Raw genomic sequence first — 14,895 nt, forward strand, 5'->3', positions numbered from 1 at the left:
CAGTACTGGGAACTGCTGAGTTGGCCAAGGTAAATGCATAAGGTAATGCATAAGGTAAATGCATAGGTAAATGCATTAGAATGCACCGGTGCTGAGGGGTTTTTACCGCCTCAAGAGGGGTTGTCATACCGCCTCATGGTATTGGTCCGGACCAGGTAAAGATGCATCATGGTTAAAATTTAAAAAAAAAGAGATAAAAAGGTAAAAAAAAAAAAAGGGTTAAAAAAAGAAAAAAAGAAAAAAAGAAAAAAGAAGAAAAAGAGGCCTTGGTGTGTGTGTGTGTACACCAGTGTGAGTGGCTGTTACCGGGCTAGCCCAGTAACTAGTGGATCTTTAGGAGATCCGACCCACGGTGGGCTGACTCAGCCTGGCATAGTCCGGCGAGGAAGCTGCCTGGGTCTAGGGGTGTGTGAACCCATCTTCCCTCCCCTTTCCCTTCCGTGTGGGCTACTGACAGTCTAAATATTCCACCTTACCCCCTAAGGGTGCCCCAGCACATTACATGTACATACATTATGGTCCTAAAATCTGCAGGTATTTAAATGATTGGAATCTGTACATGCGTGAAAAATTCATTTAAACAATGTCCATTAGAAGGCACCTTCAATCGAGATAAGATCATATATCTAAGAGGAGCTTTTAATCACCAAAGAAAAGCCTCTGACACGGTGTGAGCAATTTGTCTAGGAACGGGTTAATTTGAAATTCGGCTTCACCCAGAGATAGGAGAAGTTGTTTTGTGTTCAAGGTCGAAAATCAGTGCGGACTATGCTAAGTGCAAAGGAAAACTGCTTTGCACTTGTGGAACATAGAGACGGGCAAACCGAAGGCAGTACAGATTGCGGAATTGGAATTATATTTGCAAAGCTTAACTTCCCAGTGAGACATGTGTGAGTATTAAAGTGGTTTAAGGCTTGGGGCATTCATGTTTTTTCTGTGTGAGGTGGGAGCATTCCCAATACTCTCCATTGTTGTTTTATTATTTTTAATGAAGCTTTAAAACTTGATATAGAATACGGAAACACTATTTGGTTTTGGTGCATTATTTAGCTTTGGCTTTGTTTTGTTTAACCGGTTACTGATGTTTTTCTGCTCTGTTCATTTGGCCGTTAGGTGTGTGAGCGGAACTGAACTTCTCGTTCGTAATTCCTCAGGGTGGAAGCCATGTGTGCGATGAAGCTCTGAGGTTGTCCTGAGATTTTTACAGTCCCGCCCCCCCGTAGCGGACAATATAATAGAAGTAGAAAAATTTGGCTTAGACTGTAATTTTCTCTGCTTTCTGTGTAATTTTCTTTTTCTGTTTAAGTGTCAGCAGACAAATGGGTGGGTCTCTGGGTAGACCCCCAAAGGGGTTTGGATTATGTGTTAAGTAAATGGCCATGTATTTTTGCCCAAGTGGCAAGCCTTACTAGGGAGGACTCGGGTAGTCTTGTGAGTAGAAATGTTTTGGGGACAAGACCAGAAGGGTGAGGGCTAGTTGTGAAGCCCACCCTCCTAGCTAAACTGGTAGTGGAGCAAATTGGTGCAAAATGGAAGGGACGGCTCAGCAAGAAAAAAGGATTGGGCCCAGGCGAGCAGGCAACAGACAGAGTGATTGGACAACAGGTTGGAAACTTTTGAGGGTGTAGTGGAATAAAGGAGTAAGTGAATATAAGCATGAGAATTTCAAATACTCAGAAGTATATTTGGAATGGTGATTTGAATTGGTAAAGTGGCTGTTGGAAGGGAAAAGCAAGTGAGGACAGTTTTTTGGTGTCTTTGAAATGTTTGTAAATAAATTCAGGCAAATAAATTTATTGGATTGTAATAATTTGGCTGTGACCAATTTTGTTAAATCAGTTGAAGACTGTATACAGTACTATGTAATGATAATTTTATTAGGCTCTACAGGCACTATAAGTGGTGATGTTTTCTTTCAGTGTTTAAAAGCAGGAGTTAACAATAGGAAAGCAAGCCGGAAAGCATCTGTGATAATGCAAATTAACTAACTGATAAGGTGGAGGCCGCTGAAACCAAGGCTGTCTAAGAAACACATACGAGAAAATATGGGGTAATTCCTCTGTTTTGCCTCGAATCAACAAGAGTATTTGTATATTTTAAGTATTTAATTGCCCAGACGGGGTGGACCTCTGTTTTTGTCTTTCAGATAATCAAAGAAAACTAATGCCAGCTGCACAGCATTCAACGTACCTTGATTTACTGGCACAGTAAAAAGAATTATGTTGTGTGTTCTATGTTCTGTCTTGTTGTGTTTTTTTTTTGTGGCCAGAATTGTTGTGTTTAATATTTTCATGAGATGGTCTGATTTGATATCAAGCGGAAATGTTGGATTGAGATGCAGATACTTGTTTTGTTCAACTTGGAATACAAAGTGTTTGGTTACATTAGAGGAATGTGATATACTAGAGTCTAATACATTTTCTTCAAGTAAGAGAAAGAAACTACATTGGCCAAATCTTTTAATTGAGAATTGTTGTTAAAATTTGCATACTGACAGTCTTTGGAAGCGAGGACATGAAAAGTTAACCCACTCCCCATATTGTACAAGGGATCCTTCTGGCTACCTCAGACTTTTAGCCAGAGGGCTGGGGATGGTGGATAGCTATTGGACTAGAAGTTATATTAAGTGAACTTCTCAAAGTGGGTGTGCTTGTCCTGGCTTGTTCTTCCAAAGTTCTGTAATAAGGTTATTTTAGTGAAAGGGTATATGTGGCATACATTGAATGATAATACTTCTGTACTGTATAACAGTACTGTTTATGTGTTCATGGTATGAAAAAGGTGTATAATTGAAGAGTAAAAGTTTTCTTTGTAGGTTAAATGAAAAAAAAAAAAGCCAAGAAGAGAATGGCTAACATGCGCTGGCCCCAGTCAAGGACACCGCTTGGCTGCCTACCAAGAGAAGGGGGGGGGGAACGCTGGGACAGTGGAACGCCGGAACGGGACTTACAAAAAATGAACTGGCCAAGATTTGTGCTGAGACACACTTAAAGTGGCCAGATGCCCTTCCTTTGGCACTGATGTGTATGAGAGCCATTCCCAATTGAACGACTGGACTCAGCCCTCATGAAATTTGACAGGACACCCAATGCTGACTACCAACTGCACCCCCACTAACCCCAGCTCAGATGGACATTCATTTGCTGGATAACATAATGCTTAAATATTGTCAGGCACTAATGAAATGTGTTAAGTCTTTTTATACACAGGTGATGGAAGCACTACCAAAGGATCCTGTGCAACCTTGCCACTCGTTGGAACCAGGAGCCTGGGTCTACATAAAGATCCATCAGCGAAAGACTGCCTTGGCTCCATGCTGGAAAGGCCCTTTCCAAGTCCTGCTGACTACCGACACCGCTGTGAAGTGCCACAGACTGACTGCTTGGACCCAGGATTCTCGCTGCAAAAAGACCCCTCCACATCAGGAGAATTTATCTATTGATGATTAGCCTATTTTTTCTTCTAGTTCTACTGTGCTTCTGGACAGCTTCTGGACAACCTCTCCCTTGTCCACTGACAGACCAACTGTGCCTTTAGACTTTTCTAGAAAAAGCACAGCTATTACAGGGTGATATGTGCTGGAAACCTCTCCCCTGTAGGATGCTGAACCTTGATTGTTTTGGGAAAGAAGAAGAAGCACTCACTCCACTGACATTGCCAAAGTCCAGGAATTCCTGCCTAAAGGACATTGAGAACTGACCCTGGTGAAGAAACACAGAATTACATACTGGCAGGAAGAAATTTGTGGGACCCATGCTTGGGACTGTGGTATTAATTGGATTTTGGGGTTTATTCTACAGGCTGCGCCCTGTGTTCTGGATAAATCCTTCAGTATGTATTGCCCTCCCTAATTGGATTTTAACTGACATTGCCCTTATCCAGTTTTCTACATACCCAGATTGCTCACAAGGGGCTGCCATTAGATTAGCACAACAAAAGGCCTGGGTTATTTCCTCTGGACAAAAAGGGAATTGACCAGATCCCTGTGGGCTGGGGCCAATAGTGTAGTAGTCATTTGGACTATTCTTAAAGGCCAAGAACATGATAAGAAATTGGGGCAACTAGAAAAGGCCACTAGTCTTATTTTTGAAGCTCAGCTATCTTAAGTACAGGCTGGAGTTGGTGAGTTACATGTCATTTCCACCCTTAGTTTTATGACCCAGAAGTTACTGACAGAGATGGTATTGAATATCACTGAGGCTGGGAAGGCATTGCAGTGGGATCTGGACCAGACTTGGCCCACTGCCCTTACAGACACGTCAGGAGTACCATCTGATCTGTGGTCATGAAGACATACTTGGACACTTTCTGGATGGAAGTGTGGACATTCACAGTGCTCCTTCCAAGCATATGGACCAGTTAGGGGGTGTGGGCTCCCACATACCGAATCCTGCTGGGTCCATGGGGAGGATGCATGTGGAACTGAATTATTTACCGAGACATCTGGGAAATTAGACCACCTGGTATACCTACCTGATTTATAGACAGTACCCCTAGAATAACACCTGACAAGATATACATATTGATCTTACCACTGCTGCAGGCAATTATATCATTTACTGGCCTGCAGATAGAATGCAGATAGAATGCAGATAGAATGTTGCAAGTAGCTCTTAGATTTTAGGTATATTTTGATTGGACTAGAATAATGCCTGATCGGTTTCATAAATTTGCTTTCATTGTTACCTAAGGTTCAAAGAATCTCTGAATTGCAAGGGCAAATTCACTTGCTTTAGAATATATTTTAAGCTGAAAAGGATACCTTTCATACAGCTTATAGAGTGTTTACTTTATGTACTAGGTATGTTGTTTTATGCTTTGTGATCAGAATTGTACAACAGCCCCGTTGTATTGTTCCTCTGGGACTGTTATTGTTTGTCGTGTTGTTAGTTAGTTTAGGATTATGTTATTGTTGTTGTTTTTGAAAAAAAAACATATTTATAGTTATAATACCTTTTCATGTTCATGCTAATCATGCATTGTCATTACGTCCCATGACGGTTGACAGGTTTGCTGTAGAATCTGAAGTCCATGGTTTCATGCGAATTGAGATTTGAAATTGTTTGTTGTACTAGAAGTACAAAAGGGGGGAGTGTGGAAGCCAGTAAATAATTAACAAGGATTTGAAGAGATCTTAATGAATGTTAGTTAGCAAGAGTCAGGCCATACTGTAACCTTAATGACGTAAGACTTGTAGGAGCAAAGATAGTGCGAGGCGACAGGACAGGAACTGTGTACAAAGTTATTACGACCTTGCAATCACTAACCAAAATGCAGGCTTGCTTTTTCTAGGATTGAGACAAATAAGATAAGCCTTTTTGCTATGTATAAACAAAATGTAGTTGTTGCTTTTTACTGTCTGTATTATTGTTAGAAATTGTCTGTAAAAGGTATAAAGGCTTGCTGTGATTGTTTACCAGTTGAGAGACCTGTCCAGGACTGGGGTGACCCTGTGTCCTATGGCACTCTCTCCCTCCATGGTAATTACTGGAGAAATAATAAAGAATTTGATTTTGCTGCACCCAAACAATAAAAGCGAGAACTTAGTTTTTCTTCGACAACTGCTACAAGCCTGAACGAAGAACTTTGCCATTACTGCATGTAATTGATTCCATTTAACCAATTCTACCTCTCAGCTCTCTCTTTTTCCTTTTATGAATAAACCTTTAGATTTTAGATTCTAGAGGACTGGCAACAGCATGATTTGTGGGTAAGATCTGATTTGTATATTGACCTGGGTCTGGGGCTTGATTCCTTGGGATCGAGAGAACTGTTTTCTTTTATTGGGGTGTTGGTTTTCATAACCATTCATCCGCAGGACGAGTGGCCCTGGTGGTGATACTGGCAGACTGGAGTGTCTAAGTTTCAGAGTAGGTGTATTCTATTTGCTACCCAAGATCCATAAACCTGGAAATCCTGGACACCCCATCATCTCAAACATTGGCACCTTAACAGCAGGATTGTCTGGCTATGTGGACTCTCTCCTCAGGCCCTATGCTACCAGCACTCCCAGCTATCTTCGAGACACCACTGACTTCCTGAAGAAACTATAATCCCTTGGTGATCTTCCAGAAAGCACCGTTCTGGCCACTATGGATGTGGAAGCCCTCTACACCAACATTCCACACAAAGATGGACTACAAGCCGTCAGGAACAGTATCTCCGATAATATCATGGCAAACCTGGTGGCTGAACTTTGTGACTTTGTCCTCACCCACAACTATTTCACATTTGGGGACAATGTTTACCTTCAAGTCAGTGGCACTGCTATGGGTACCCGCATGGCCCCTCAGTATGTCAACATCTTTATGGCTGACTTAGAACAATGCTTCCTTAGCTCTCGTTCCCTAACGCCCCTACTCTACTTGCGCTACATTGATGACATCTTCATCATCTGGACTCATGGAAAAGAAGCCCTCGAGGAATTCCACCGTGATTTTAACAATTTCCATCCTATCATCAACCTCAGCCTAGACCAATCCACACAAGCGGTCCATTTCCTAGACACTACTGTGCTAATAAGCGATGGTCACATAAACACCACCCTATACCGGAAACCCGCTGACCGCTATACTTACCTACATGCCTCCAGCTTCCATCCCGGACACACCACACGATCCATTGTCTACAGCCAAGCTCTAAGATACAACCGTATTTGCTCCAATCCCTCAGACAGAGATAAACACCTACAAGATCTCTATCAAGCATTCTTAAAACTACAATACCCACCTGCTGAAGTGAAAAAACAGATTGACAGAGCCAGAAGAGTACCCAGAAGCCACCTACTACAGGACAGGCCTAACGAAGAAAATAACAGAACGCCACTAGCCATCACCTACAGCCCCCAACTAAAACCTCTCCAGCGCATCATCAAAGATCTACAACCTATCCTTAAAGATGATCTCTCACTCTCACAGATCTTGGGAGACAGGCCAGTCCTCGCTTACAGACAGCCTCCCAACCTGAAGCAAATACTCACCAGCAACCGCACACCATACAACATAAACACTAACCCAGGAACCTATCCTTGCAACAAAGCCTGATGCCATCTCTGTCCACATCTATTCAAGTGACACCATCATAGGACCTAATCACATCAGACATGCCATCAGGGGCTCGTACACCTGCACATCTACCAATGTGATATATGCCATCATGTGCCAGCAATGACCCTCTGCCATGTACATTGGCCAAACTGGACAGTCTCTACGCAAAAGAATAAATGGACACACATCTGACATGAGGAATCATAACATTCAAAAACCAGTGGGAGAACACTTCAACCTCTCTAACCACTCAGTGACAGACTTGAAGGTGGCAATTTTGCAACAAAAAAACTTCAAAAACAGACTCCAAAGAAAAACTGCTGAACTGGAATTAATATGCAAATTAGATACAATTAACTCTGGCCTAAACAGAGACTGGGAATGGTTGGGTCATTACACTAATTGAATCTAGTTCCCTATGTTAAGTTCTCCTCACACCTCCTATGGATCATCTTAATTACCACTTGAAAAAGTTTTTTCCTCCTGCTGATGATAGCTCATCTCAATTCATTAGACTTTTCCGGTTGGTATGCATACTTCCACCTTTTCATGTTCTCTGTATGTATAAATATCTCCTGTCTGTGTGTTCCATTCTATGCATCCGAAGAAATGAGCTGTAGCTCACGCTAAAATAAATTTGTTAGTCTCTAAGGTGCCACAAGTACTCCTGTTCTTTTTGTGGAGGGTCTAAGGAAATTGCTTGTGTGAGTTGTGGTTAGCCAGTGGTGTGAAACCAAACTCCTCTTTGGCTGGCTGGTTTGGTTTGCCTTACAGGTGGAAAAACCCCAGCCTAGGGCTGTAACTGCCCTGTTTAAGCAATTGGTCCTGAACTGGCACTCTCAGTTGGGTCCCGCCAGGACCGTATCGTCACACCCAACAAGCTACACTGAGGCAAAAACTACCCGAGCCTTCCATCCACTGGGGCTGTACGTGGCGTTGGCTGCTCAAGTTAGTGATCTTGGGGTAAAAAGGAAACTTTAGTTGTAGAGCAGATGCCGCCCAGGTGCAGGGGTTGGCATTAGCTTCCCCCTTGACCTGACCTAAACTCCATCACTGTTCCTAGTCTAAACAAACCCTGAGCATCACGGTTCTACTGTTCCCCCATTTCACAGCAATTGTTAGTCATCGAGTTCCCCCTTTAGGAACCAATTGTTTCATTCCCAGTTGCTCTGATGTTGGTTCAGGTTGTGCTGGGGAGCAGATATTTTTGCTACCATTTTCCTCACTTAAAATATATTGAACTATAACAAAGTGCGGGAACAACGCAGGGATAGGGGAAAATGTCATTTCTCCTCTATAACAGCAGAAGAACATAGGGAATCCCTCTAATTTACCCTGATTCCTCATCACCATCCCAATCTCCCTTTTGTTCAGCTTCTTAGGCCTATATTTTTTCTAAAGGGCTGGGAAGAGGATTCCTTCGTAAATTACTTGTAATTAAACAAAGTACCCATGCATTTGGCTACCAAAGCCGCTGTGGCCCAGGCCTTGCAGGAGGTTGCTCCTGAAGATATCACCTTCCTAATCAGCTGCATGTTGCCTATTATTTGGGAAATACAATCCCTATCTAGGTAGAGATGGGAAAAATGGAAGTGACATTTCTGTTCAGCTCACACCTGGGAGATTCTACAAATGTGTAGAAAATGAAATCCATGTTGAATGTGCTATAGCTGCAGAAAGATACCTCTTTTTAATAGAGACCTGACATTTGTTGTCTTACAGGAATTCTAAGTTGCACCTGAATTTAGTCCCTAATTTTAATCTGTGCCACCAGATTAAAGAAATAAAAGGGCACAGAAGGGGGAGTTGTACCTCACTATCGCTACTGATCTGTTGTGCAGTTGGTGAAGTATTCTACGCCAGAGAAGTGTAAAATTACTCCAAGTAAGGTCAAAGATTTGACAAGAACTTGGGTAGAAATTGTACGTACTAGTGGTTCATTTTCACCCCAGAGATGGAAGCTATGGTGACCTGTGGCCCAAGTAAACTATTTTTAGAACCCTGCTTCCTAGTTAAGTGGCATTGATCACACTCCTAAAGGACGCCATGATTAAATTGGGAGCAACTGTCTTTTACCATTTGGATCCAAAGCGCAGAGAGAAACAGCTGATTCCTTCAGCGCCATTCCATGCCTACGGGTCCCAATCTGGCTGCCTTGTTGGACAAGAACCACTTCCCTGCTGGCCAAACAATGGTAGCCAATGAGGGAATGTATTGGATTCAAAGTTCAGACTGCAGGATACTTGAATGCTGAGTCCAGAGTCTGTGGTTTAGTCTAGGCCTGCACAACTCGTAAAGCGGCGAGGGCAATATTACTCCAAAGAAAACGGCTGAGGGCTGAAAACCTTCCAGCCTCACCAAAAAAAACCCACCCCCAGTGCTGCTGAAACACCCCCCCAGCACCGCCCAGCCCCCCGAAACACAGCCCCCCCAGCACTGCCCGCCCTTTGAAAAGAACCCCATTAGCGTTTCCCAGCCCCTCCAAAACAATCCCCCCCCCCGAAGCGCTGCCCGCCTCGTGGAAACAAACCCTCCTTCCCCAGCACCACCCTGCCAAAACAGCGGTAATGAACCTTGCTAATATGTTATAGGGGGCCCCTAAGGTAGTATAATTAAGGTAAAAGAAATGTCTTTTTTGCTAGAAGTAGAATAAGATCTTCCCCCCACTTTGTAATCAGTTGCCCTGTGGAGTGAATGAGGTGGGACTGAGGAAGGCAGCACCTCCAGCCAGCTGCAACCCTTGGAGAGGGGCTGGGAGCCAGACCAAATCAGCAGAACAGGTCAGCCACTGACTCACCATTCACCTCCTCAGCCCCCCAGCCCCTGCTCACCTCCTCAACCCCCCTCCCCTGCCGCCGGCTCACCCGCCCCCCTGCCACTGCCCGCCCACTCGCCTCCTCAGCCCCCGCCCCCTATGGCTCACCTGTCTGCTCGCCTCCTCAGCTCTCTTCCCCCATCGCCAGCTCACCTGACCCTCCCGCCATTACCTGCTGCGGTGCGGGAAGCCCCACAACCCCAGCTCACCTCGTCTCCGTCTCCACCTTGTTGGGCCTGAGCGCGAAGCCGCCACACGGCTTCTCTTCCCTCCAAGGCTTCCTGCATGAACAGCTGATTAGCAGGGGGAGGGGGGAAAACGAGGCGGGGCATTCAGGGGAGGAGGTGGAGTGGAGGTGAGCTGGGGCCAGCCACCGGCTCACCTGCCCCCGCCCCGCCACTGCCTGCCCGCTCGCTTCCTCAGCCCGCCCCCCTCACCTGCTATTGTGTCATACAGGAGGCCTGTGATATGCAGGGGGTCAGATTAGATGCTCTAATGGTCTCTTCTGGCCGTAAAGTCGACTAATTTCTGAAAAACTGCATGTAGCTTTGGGAGCAGCGTCTGATGTTTCCCTGTCTAGCCGGCTTGCTGCCTAGAACGAACGCTCCTTGAGTGGGGTGATCCACAGGGAGTAGCTCAAACCTGCAAAGTGCCTGGCCTGGGGCAGGACATTGGCACAGCAAGGGAGGGGTGTGGCAGTGACATCACAAAGGCCTTTGGCAGGACCTCAGACTATTGGTCCAAGGTGGGGGGGAGGTGGTGACCTCACAGAGAGATGCTGACATCAGCAAGGCAGGACGGGGCGAGGGTCCAGGGAAACCTCAGAGACCCCTGTGGCTTTGCTTCAGCAAGTCTCCTTCTCCAGGTCTCTCTCTGAGGACTGAGGGAGTATTCGGGTTCACGGACGTGAGCGCCAGGAGGAACCTCTTTCGAGTTTTCTCCTTCCCTTTTAGTGATTTTACTAGAAAACAGCCATCCCTGTTTAGAAGGTAAGAGCCTCCTTGAGGTTTGAAACCTGTTCAGTCTGATCCATCTGGTGATAGTTGAATTCTAGGCATGGAAAACACGAGCTTAAGGAGGCAGAATTTTATTGCACACCTGGGATTTTGTCCCTTAGAATCACTGGGGACATAAGGGTTTGTCCTTTTTGTTTCACCTCTTGCTCCATCCACTGTCTGATCCCTCTTTTCTCTTCGTCTCTTCCTTCCTTTGTCCTTTCTCCTGTTCCCCTCCCAACACCAGGTTTTTTTCTCTTGCTGATAACAGCTCACATTAACTGATCACTCTCATTATAGTGTGTATGGCAACACCCATTTTTTTTCACGTTCTCTGTGTGTGTATATATATCTTCCTACTGTATTTTTAACTGCATGCATCTGATTTAGCCCACAAAAGCTTATGCTCAAATACATTTGTTAGTCTCTAAGGTGCCACATGTTCTCCTTGTTCTTTTTGCAGATAAATTAATGGAGGTTAAGTCCACTAATGGCTATTAGCCAGGTTGGGTAAGGAATGGTGTCCCTAGCCTCTGTTTGTCAGAGGATGGAGATGGATGGCAGGAGAGAGATCACTTGATCATTACCGGTTAGGTTCCGTCCCTCTGGGGCACCTGACATTGGCCACTGTTGGCAGATAGGATATGGGGTTGGATGGATCTTATGTTCTTATGAAGGGAGGGGCAGAGCCCTGTGATAGAGTTTCTGTAGTGTAGTGGTTGTCACGTTTGCCTAACACGCAAAAGATCCCTGGTTTGAAGCCAGGCAGAAACATGATGGATTCCTTTTCTCAGCTCCTAGTGCCCTGTTCCTGCTGTTGTAGGAACAGCAGTGATTTCTGTGCTCAGAAGGTCTGTTATCCTTCCCCTCCCTCCTGCTTTTGTCTCCTCTCCCTCTCTGAATGCCTGTGAAGTGGCTTTCCCCCTCCCTCTGCCACTCCCTCCTGCAATGCTCGTGGGATGAATGGGCTGGTTGAAGAGCAGAAGAGCTTCCAGGTAGACAAGGTGTCTGGGACTCTCATTAGGCAGCACTCACACACCCAGAGCATGGACCCTGCATGGACACTGGCTGAGGTGGAGTGTGACCCACCAGATGCAGCCAAGTCATCTCCAGTCACAGGCCATGAGAAGCAGGTCCTTAAAAGGGGAAGGGGCCTTGTAAAGAATCCAAGCGCTGGAGGACAGGGTTTGGGTCCAGAGCGACCTAGACAAATTGGAGGATTGGGCCAAAAGAAATCTGAGGCGGTTCAACAAGGAGAAGTGCAGAGTCCTGCACTTAGGATGGAAGAATCCTATGCACTGCCACAGCCTGGGGACTAACTGAGTGAGGGGGGTTTGATAGCAGCCTTCAACTAGCTGAAAGAGCAGCAGTGTGGGCTTTCTCCTGGCCACTTTTGCTGGGCTGGGCAGGCAGCCTGGAGGCCTTTCTAGAAGAGAATTGGGAACTGAGTTAGAAAAACCAATGTGAAAACCAGAACCTCAGGTTTAGACTCATTTATTTATAATATTAAATCTTCAATTCTAGTGTCACAGTCAATACAATTGCTTCAGCCTGATAGTTGCCCAAAGGGAAACTTAACTTCTCTCCAAGGGGAGTGGAGAGAAAACACTTTTCAGAGTCCAAGAGAGACAAGGCGGGTGAGGGTAAGAGCTTGCAGAGGACCAACCTCTGTTGGTGAAAGAGACAAGCTGTGGAGCTAACCCAGCTTGTGTAGCCTGGAAGGTCGTCTCTTCCATAACCAGCAGTTAGAACATAAGAACAGCCACACTGAGTCAGACCAGTTCATCTAGCCCACTCTCCCGAAAGTGGCCAATGCCCGGCGCCCCAGAGGACCCCTGGGACCAACATGGATACAACACCACCACAAACAAGGTTAAAAGTCAATGCACAGGGGAGAAGCATCTTGTGTTTCATTCCTTATGTGCTAGTCCCATCATGTGGCCATTTCCTTTTCTTCCTTTCTGTTAAAAGCTTTGGTGTTTTGCACAGAAACATTATTTCCCCAGGAGAGACCCAGGAGTGGGGGCTGCATTCCTGTACCAAACAGTCACTAGGAGGGGGCAGACAAAGGCCTTTAGGACGAGGCGTCCGTCACTGTGAAAAGATCATCTCCCTCCTGCAGGTCACTGGCAGCCTGAATTTGTTCCTTATCCTCCCAGAGTCTGGGGGCTGGAATCAGCACTACCCAGCCCCTCCGTACGTAGCAGGAACAAACACAAACCTGGTCTTTAAAACAAGCTGTCCCCTTCCTTCTCAGGGAAGATTTTTCCTGTGATTGAAGTTGAGCTTCAGTTCCCCTCTCCTAGGGGCAGGGCGGGTTTGGGGCCAGCTCCCAGTGAGATCTGTTTTCACCATTGCCCCTTTCAGTCACTCTGGGATGGTAACTCTTCTCCCAGCTGTCAGGCAGCTTCCAGCCCATCCACCCTGCTCACTAACTGTGTGGTCATGTGTCACTCCCTCTGCCAGCACACACAGAGCCTGCAGGAAAGCTACTCCTGCCAGATCCATTGGTGGTATAGTGGTGTGCGTAGGTCCCTTCTAAGCCGTTGATCTGGGTTTGATTCTCAGCCAATGCAATAATGGCTTTTCTCTTCTGTTGTTTCCTCATCTGGAAGTGGTTTAATTTCAGTCACATTGTGTTACAATCACATTATCTATAGAATGAGACAATAAATGTGTCGAAGTCCAGCAGGTCCTACAGGATGGAGGCACACAAGGGGCTGGAATGTGTCATCTGAGAAAGACGGAACACTTGGAAACCTGCATCTCCCATCCCCTGGCCTTGTGTGCTATGATTCCAGCTGCGTGAGCTGTTTGTATGATGTTCCGGCATGATGGGGAAATAAAGTTTTGAGTCAGTTTTTGCTCCTGCAGATTCCTTTGCTGTTACAATTATAATGACAGGCAGGCTCTCCACTCCATCTTCCAAATCATTCATGAAACTATTGAATAGTACTGGACCCCGGACTGATCCCTGCCGGACCCACTAGGTGCACCCTCTCCGTTGGGCAGCCAACCATGGAGAAGGGCTCTTGGAGTCTGGGCTTTCAACCAGCTCTGCACCCACATGACACTGATTGCATCTAGACCGCATTTCCCTCGTTTGCTTGTGAGAATGTCCTGCGGGACTGTGCCAAAAGCCTTAGTAATCCCGAGATAGATCCCATCTACTGTTTACCCACCTCCACTAGGCCTGGAACCCTGCCAAAGAAGGAAAGAGGCTGGGTTTGGGATGATTTGTTCTTGACAAATCCATGCTCCCTCGTCCTAAGAACCAAATTATCCTGTAGGTGCTGCTGACAAACTGATTGTTTAAGAATATATTCCAGTATCTCTCCAGCTGTGGAAGTGAGGCTAGCTAGTCTGTAAGACCAAGGGGTCTCTTTGTTCCCCTTTTAAAAATGGGCCCTGTCTTGTTCATGGATGGGAAGATGTTCTTTTTCAGGGATCTCAGACGAGAACTGAGGCACAACACCTGGTTTGTTAAGGCCACAAAAATGGAGGCAGGAACCTCTTCTCTCCTGCTGGCAAAGAACCCCAGGTACCTAAAAGACAGAGACTCACATCCCTGAATGGGCTTTAAGAAGGCATTGGTTAAAAAGTTTAGCCCTGATCATTTCTTGTTTCCACAAACTAGACATTTTAGCAAACTTTAGAATTCCTTGGTGCTAAACACCCTGAAACTCCCCTTTCTCCTTCACAGAGGGCTTTATCGCCCCTTATCTCACTCAGGCTCACGACTGCTCAGAGTTCGAGAACTGTCCCTGTTCCCATTGGGCAGATGGGGAGGAGCCTGAGGTATAGAGAAGGGAAGTGACCTGTACCAGATGGATCAGACTGAACAGGTTTCAAACCTCCAGGAGGCTCTTACCTTCTAAACAGGGACGGCTGTTTTCCAGTAAAATCACTAAAAGGGAAGGAGAAAACTCGAAAGAGGTTCCTCCTGGCGCTCACGTCCGTGAACCCGAATACTCCCTCAGTCCTCAAAGAGAGACCTGGAGAAGGAGACTTGCTGAAGCAAAGCCACAGGGGTCTCTGA

At 45.8% G+C, this 14,895-nt stretch overlaps 1 long non-coding RNA gene across 1 annotated transcript; it reads left to right on the forward strand.

Moving 5' to 3' along the window:
- Window positions 1–664: 664 nt before the first annotated feature.
- On the forward strand, window positions 665–2,197 carry LOC123352316. The gene is made up of 3 exons (XR_006574137.1): window positions 665–890; window positions 1,920–2,050; window positions 2,147–2,197. It is a non-coding gene; the product is annotated as an uncharacterized LOC123352316 (long non-coding RNA).
- Window positions 2,198–14,895: the final 12,698 nt, after the last annotated feature.

The sequence above is a fragment of the Mauremys mutica genome, chromosome 18, assembly GCF_020497125.1.
Source record: "Mauremys mutica isolate MM-2020 ecotype Southern chromosome 18, ASM2049712v1, whole genome shotgun sequence".
NCBI classification, from domain to species: Eukaryota; Metazoa; Chordata; order Testudines; family Geoemydidae; genus Mauremys; species Mauremys mutica.